Source organism: Vulpes vulpes, chromosome 12 (assembly GCF_048418805.1).
Source record: "Vulpes vulpes isolate BD-2025 chromosome 12, VulVul3, whole genome shotgun sequence".
Lineage (NCBI taxonomy): Eukaryota > Metazoa > Chordata > Mammalia > Carnivora > Canidae > Vulpes > Vulpes vulpes.
Window position 1 is genome coordinate 184,779,124 of NC_132791.1, and position 6,000 is coordinate 184,785,123.

The following is a 6,000-nucleotide window of genomic DNA, read 5'->3' on the forward strand; positions in this document are numbered from 1 at the left end:
AGAAGATGCCAGAGATACCTCCTAACCCATGTCAACCCCAGAGACGTTAAGCGGCTTGCTCAGGATGCCCAAGACGGTTTGGAGAATCAGAAACAGGTCCCTGATCCTCCAGTCCCATGGGTTTATCTTTCTAATTTGTTTATCTCCCGTTGTCCTCTCTTTGTTCTCCTTTTCCTCCCCCTTTCTTTCTCTCCCTCCTTCCTTCTCTTGTTCCTTTTCATCTAAAGAAAGGCCTGGTAGATTGAAAAGGCATGAAATAACTTTGGTGCAAAAGGGTGAAGTTTGGTAGCTAAGACAGAAAGTTCTGGAACTTGGGAAAGTGTGAGGGACCACTAAGATTAGCTGACGATTGATTTATGTGGCTAAATAGTTAATATGCTTAAAGAGGTTTTAAAATATGAAGCTTGTGATTAATATTTATAGGACTAAGTGATGAGAAATGACCAGAAAAGAAGCCTGTTGGGTTGACTTAAAGATTCTAAAATCTCCGGAGATCGTCCGGGCGGGAAGGGGGAAGGCGGCGGTGCTGTGCTCTGGAAGGAGCCGGCTTCGGTTGCTAATGCAAGAGGAATCCAAAACAGGAGCTCTGGGAGAGCCTGTGTGTGTACTAGAGGCAGGAGGGACTCGAGGCAATTTCCATGCTCATTGAATTCATCTCGCACAGGCTGGCCTGATTTGGGTTACTCTGAGCTGGTAAATCGAAGAGAGCACGAAAATCCAGCGCATGAACTAGTAACCTATTTAGAGAATTTGTGAAAGAATCGGAGATGTGAGGCTTCTGAATCCAGCCGGCAAGGCAGCGGGGAGAGACCCAGAGGGAGACGAAGATGTCTGGGCAGATGGGTGCTTCTCCGCCAGGCCCGGGCAGGGCCCAGGAGGCCGTGGCCACACGGAGTCAGCTCACTGGCTGTCCCCCGAGAAGAAACGTTTGTGCTCCCAAATCTGTACCCGCAGATTTAGTACTCCCGGACAGGTCCTCTCCCTTTGGCGGGGAGGCAATTTATATATATTTGGCTAAGCTGAATTCTTCTAACCAGAACATAGCACACTGTCTTGGAACTTTCTCATCACTAAATGAATGTTTAAGAGCCTGTCATTAGTTGATAAACACAGATACGGAAGAAGAAACTCATTTTAAGAAACTCTGGCATTCCGGCCTTAAAAAGAATAAATTACACAATGATTAGTCACTTCAGAAAGGGTTTCTTCATTTAAAAAGAGACGGGCTTCACCATGAGTATCTTTGAAAAAAAAAAAAACCAAAAAAACCCCCAAAAAACCCAAACCCACCACCACCCCCAAATCAAGAAAACAAAAGAGACGTTTTCAAATTTACATCCTGCATTTACAAATGCAGTTAGTACATAAATGTGGCTACTCCACCTTAATATATGTACAGTGAGCTTTGCACTACTTCTAGCTCCTTCCTTCCTTCATTCAATAATAGGAAAGAGGTTTAGGCAGATCCCAGGAGGAAGATCGAGAAGTAGGATAGTGTCCCGGTCTTCAAGTAGAGGGACTTGTCACCTCCTGTTTTTTGTAATGTTTACTACGTTATGAAAATAAAGTGTTTGCTGGAGAAGACTGAGAATATGCAAAAGGAATCCCAAGGACGGAAAAAGGATGCCTGAAGTCACCGTGCTCAGAAGAACTCAGTGTGGGGATATCGACCCATTCCCTTGGAGCGGTGCGGGTGGGTGCGGGTGGGTGCGGGTGGGTGCGCAGGGATGGCTGTGACCCGGCTTTGAGGGGAGATGGGGACGGAGGCGGCGAGCTGCGCATAAGCAGGGCAAGAGCTTTGCAAATCATAATGGGTTTGGACTTTTCCCTTCGGTGGTGGGACAGCCGGAGGAGTTAATGGCAAGGGGCTTTGAATGCCTGCAGGCTCTTTTTTCCTGCCTCCTATACATAGGGAGGGGGAGATCTTCCTTGTTGGAAGGATGTGTCAAAGGGCACACAGACGGCATCAGCTGATGCCTTCGGATCATTCGGCGTCCCTAGCCAGGCACTGTGCAAAGCACTTGACGTGGATTTCACTTCACCCCTAAGGACTGTTTGGGTGCGGATCCCACCAGGCAAGTACTGATGCTTCAGGGAAATGCGCACGCAGGAGGTCAGTCAACTAGCGAACAAACGATAGGATCGGGATTTGAACCCAGACCTTCTGGCTGCAGAGTCCCATGGCAGTTACCCCACTGCTGCTTGACAAACTACCCTGAAATTTAGCAGCTGAAAGCAACCCCCATTTTATTACAGTCGGAGATCCAGGCAGGGCTCGCCCGTCGCAGCTCGGCGGGCCTGGGTGTTTCTGCTCCCTGTGGCATGGGCTAAGGTTGCTTGGTGGCATTCGCCAGGTGGCTGGGCTTGTTTGGGGCGGGGGGAGAGGGGGGTCGGGCCTGACTTCATTCACTGACTCGGGGCCTCGTCGGGATGGCTGGGAGGGCGGGTGCAGCTGGGCCTATTGACTGGACGTGCACTTGCTTGCGGCCTCTCCTGGGTGGCGGTAGCTCAGGGCACCCAGACTACTTACAGGGAGCTCAGGGCTCCCGAGGGACCCGAGGCAGGAGAAGCTGCCAGGGTCTTAAGGGTTGGAAAGGGGCCACCACTGACATCCCTCTATTGACCAAACAGTCGCAGAATCCACCTGGAATCAAGGGGAGGGACCCAGACTGTCACGCGTCAACTCTGCTTGGGGCCATCTCTGGCCTCCACACATCCAGGGCTTAATCACTGAGGACACAGGGGGAGCCCGTCTTTGAATTGCTCGACGGGCTGGCTGGCTGATTGATTAATCTGTAGATGCACAGCGGGCAAGTGTCCTGTGGTGGACGCCAGGAGATAGTGGCACAGCGGACAAGGTTTCCACCCTCAGGTACCTACACTCTAGCAAAGGGGGGGGGGGTGATCGCTGAGTAACACACAGGGAGGGTCGTGGGGCATCAGGTGCCAGGAGGGACGCAAGCCAGCCGAGGAGCCAGAGGGCTTCCAGGGAGGTGACTGGACAGCTTCCTCGGGCACATCTTGCGGAGAAACTGGCGCTCCACCTCCCAGCTGAGAGAGGAACAGGGGTTCATCCTCTCGAAGGAAGAAGCAGCAAGTCCCCCAGCTGCCAAGGGGGGAAGGACTTCACGAGCCTGTAGAACCGAGAAGACACTAACATGCCAGGAGGGCTGTGCGGTCCGAGCAGACGGCAGCGGGTGGCAGCCAGGTCACCCCGGCCTCCTAGACCAGAGAAGGTTCCTCTCATCCTAGTGGCGAGCGTAAGCCATTGGGTTTGGCAGGGGCGTGGCAGGATCTGAGGAGCTTACCCTTCAGGTGCGTTGCCGCCAGGTGCTGGGGGCCTCGGAGCCGGACGTTAACCTCTCTGGGCCCATTTTCATGCTTGTAATGAGGTGGTTTGAATGATCTGCGATGATCTTTCCAGCTTGGGGCTCTGACTGTGCAGCTCCCTGGGGTGCAGCTACGCCTGGGGTGGGCAGGGCGCCCCGAGCCCCTGATCCTGCACCAGCCCGGACCGACGCTCGTGCACAGGCCTCGCCGCACAGGAAGAGGCGGCGGTCGCAAAGGCACAGCTCGCACATTCCGACCGGCTGAGCTTGATTTAAACTTTTGACCTGTAATGCTTCCCAGCTGTTTTGAAGTCACACATCCCGTCTGGATTAGACTCGCCCCCCAGAGTGATGGGAGCCGAGGGCTTGCTCCGGGGACCCGCACCCTGCCTGCTGGGGCCCGCACAGGACTCGCACTCGGGCCCTCGGGCTCTGCGCACCGAGACCGCCTCTTTAACGATCCGTTTGCAGGACGTGGGGAAAGAGGTGGGAGCGGGGGCCGAGCCCAAGTCCCTGCCCAGCCCACCCCCCTAATGCACCCCAGGTGGCGGGAGTTCACCGGGAAAGCTCGAGGCTCCGATTCCAAAGTACACATCGCAGTAAATGAAAACCAAGTGGAGCTGAGTTGGGCCGAGGCACGAGAAGAAATTTCATCTTTGAGGTTATTTTTTCTTTTCTTTGTTTCTTTTTTGTACAGAATGCTAATCACGGGGTGAACTCGGAAGGAATGTGCTTTCTCAAGAGGAATTTCCTGACATGGTAGAAAATGGAGAGAATCCAGGAGGCAGCTCCGCCTGCTGCCTGGGCCCGGATGTCTGCCTGCTGGCCACGGCGGGCGACCCGTGCGTCCCCGGGGCCCTCGAGAGTCAGGGAGGGAGCGCCGCGTCCTCAATCTCCTCCCGATGCCTGGGACCCAGAAACTCAGAGCCCTGGGTGCCCCGTTGGGTTTCTCTGAAAGTCAGCGTTCAGGTGATGGTTTTCCCACCTGAGCAGAACATGTCCCAGGAACTCACGGTTGTGGGCTGGGCGTCTCCTAGCATCTGCTCAGCTGAAGCACCTCCAGGTACTTAGGTAAGTCTGTGCCCATGTGCTGGCAAGGATTTCCTAGTATTTCCTGGGCTCCATTCACTCGGTCACCCTGGACACGTGCTGAGTCCCTACTGGGCACCGGGTCACACGACTGTTGGAAGGCAGCGTGTGCGGAGGGCGACGGAAACCGAACGTCCGGTCGGAGCCCCCGCCTTCTCCACTTGGAAGCGCTGACCTGCTCCCAGCTCAGCCTGTGCTCTCATCTGGGTCACCGCCAATTCTCTCCTCGCAGTGTCCATCCCAGCCCCTCTGATTCTGCGCTCTCCCCCGAGCGTGCCGGGCAAGTGCTCCCTTCCTTCCTTTGCTGGCTCTGTTCCCTGTGGCTGCACGTTTCCCCCCACCGTCCTCAGGTGCCTCGCTCCAGTGGCTCTGCAAAGTGCACGCTCCCCCGAAGGCCCTCTCTGCTGCTCCAGGGACAGTTGTGTCCACTTCAGCTTTGTTTTCACTTAAAATCGAGTAGTACGCCCGCTGGGAGAGGGCTTCACTTTGTGTCCCATTTTCTGCACCAGACTGTGAGCCTTTGGAGGGCAGCGCTCCGGTTCATTTGTTTCTCACAGTTCTTACCCAGCGCCTGCGCGAAGCAAATGCAAAATAAATGTTTTCTGATTGAGTTGGAGTATTTAATAAATGTAAAACTTTATATAAGGATCCAGTTTACACGTAACAGCAATTTCTACTGAACTGTACGAGCCTTCACGGGGTGTCTGCAAGTCCAGGCACGGAGCGACAGCCTCCGATATCAGGGCACAGTGCGGGGCGATGTCTTGTGTCATCATAGCGCAGTTGCACATTGTCTCTTTGATTGTGACACAGCAGTTCCTCCCTTGTCCCTGACATGTTTCTCAGCTCATTCCTGACTCTTGGGCATGCCCAAGGAGCCGCCTCAAGGAAATACCTCGTAGGGTGGGGAGTATCAGCCCGGGAGCAAGGTGGTGCTCCCACCTTGCAAGGCCCGTGCTTTATTACACAATTACCACGCCTCCATGGTCTCATTTTCTTATGCCTCATGCCATTCCAGAAAGGACGGAAGAGGGTGTCCCATTTTACAGGTGTCCCATTGAGGCTTAGAGAAGTTGTCATTGTCTCAAGGTCATTCATGTACGGATTGTATGTCTAGAAATCGCTACAGACCAACCCAGGACTCTGCCTTGAAGCCTAGACGTCTTTCACTGATCCCCATCACCTTGTGCCCACCCCTCCCGCCCCTGCCTCAAGCAAAGGGCCTTCACAACTGTACTTAACTGAGCCGGCAGGTGCACAACCGTGCATTTCTTGTCGTCACTGAAAGGACATCATCAGGTTCAACTCTAGTTTTTATACCATCCTCTTTTTTTTTTTTTTTTAAATCATGCAATCTAGGACTCCCAGATGTATCCAAAGCTGCCCAAAGTGCTCAAACATAAGCCAAATTCTACCTGCAGAGGAGGGTCCAAGGGACACAGAGGTGTTGGCATCAGACTCTGGTCCTCCAAGGAAAAGCTTCTGCAAGGAGAACCAGAAGCTGCTTGATGCCGTGGATGTGAAACACTCACCATCAAGAGGGAAGCCAAGGATTCAGCCAACATGTGCAGGACTCTTGGGA

The 6,000-nt window shown here is 53.7% G+C and overlaps 1 long non-coding RNA gene across 1 annotated transcript in view; it reads left to right on the top strand.

The window, feature by feature from the left end:
- Window positions 1–5,028, top strand: part of LOC112929381 (uncharacterized) — a 216,133-nt gene extending 211,105 nt beyond the window's left edge. Inside the window, exon 6 of the long non-coding RNA XR_011996157.1 lies at window positions 4,027–5,028. This is a non-coding gene — a long non-coding RNA (uncharacterized lncRNA). The remainder of the gene's footprint in view (window positions 1–4,026) is intronic.
- The last annotated feature ends 972 nt before the right edge of the window (window positions 5,029–6,000 follow it).